The sequence below is a fragment of the Bison bison genome, unplaced genomic scaffold (genome assembly GCF_000754665.1).
Source record: "Bison bison bison isolate TAMUID 2011002044 unplaced genomic scaffold, Bison_UMD1.0 scf7180017858164, whole genome shotgun sequence".
Lineage (NCBI taxonomy): Eukaryota > Metazoa > Chordata > Mammalia > Artiodactyla > Bovidae > Bison > Bison bison.
Window position 1 is genome coordinate 9,342 of NW_011488737.1, and position 1,166 is coordinate 10,507.

Consider the following 1,166-nt stretch of genomic DNA (forward strand, 5'->3'; position numbering starts at 1 on the left):
CCATGGGGTCGCTAGGAGTCAGACACGACTGAGTGACTTCACTTTATTTTTTCACTTTCATGCATTGGAGAATCCCAGTGATGGGGGAGCCTGGTGGGCTGCCGTCTATGGGGCCACACAGAGTCGGACACGACTGAAGCAACTTAGCACAATATTGTTTATAAACTATATTCAAGAGTAGTACGAAGTCATGAAAATAATCATACTGAGAATTGGATTTTTTCTGAACTTTTGCTTAAAATTTTCACAATTAACAAATCTTAGTCAACTTTTTTCAGATTCAGAATATTGTGAAAGTATTTAGAAATGATCTTTTAAAGGCCTAGTGCAATCCTTTGCTTGTCTGATTATCTACAATTATGCAGTTAGGTTGAATGAAATGTGCTTCTTGGCTGTGACCCATAGACATTGGCAGTATAGCATTTATGAGATGAAATAAAATAATGCTAGTGCTGGTTTCTTCTGTTGTTTACACTTCACTTATTACTTGACTAACCATATTTTATTCAGGATCTACCAAAATAGCAGGCATGAATAAATATAGATTGTTCCCAATTTATAAATAAAAGTTGTATTCTAGAAATTCATTTGTAATTTAATCATTTGTAATACAATTATTTTCTTATTAAAGTCACTGTAAAAACTCAGATGGTAATGGCCCCTAAAGTAACACAAAAGCAGAGGAAGTTATATGTGGGGTGTGTGTGTGTGTATAGACTTTCTGTGAGATATGGGTAAAAAGGAGGTGATTGGGGATATGTTTGGAGGTCAAGCTTCCAGAGTCAGCAGCTATGCAGTAGAGTTGGCTCAGAACAGCTTTATACAATAGTTATTTTCTGTGTGGAGTAAGGAGGTCAGGGAGATACAGTGACCTCAGAAAAGGAAAAACATAAGCTAGCAGTAAATAAGTGAGTATCTGTTAAAATAGTGTGCTTATATTTTTGGTAGTTATAACTTTGAAGTCTGCAATTGTGTTGTGTATGTGATGAGATAAGGGAAGATCAGGAATACAAAGATAAGTATTTCTTTTACAAATGAACCTAGATTAGCCAGAACATATTGGGATTCAGCAATGTGATAAAAACAAAGTAAAGATTACTGGATCATGCTTATTATTCCACAATATCACTCTTTCTCCATATAACATTATTTCCTTTGCCTTCTCC

General features: G+C 35.1%; 1 protein-coding gene across 1 annotated transcript in view; it reads right to left on the reverse strand.

The window, feature by feature from the left end:
* Window positions 1-1,166, reverse strand: part of LOC105004796 (putative uncharacterized protein DDB_G0282133) — a gene marked incomplete at its 5' end in the record, with an annotated part of 7,740 nt that overhangs the window by 880 nt on the left and 5,694 nt on the right. The window lies entirely within an intron of this gene.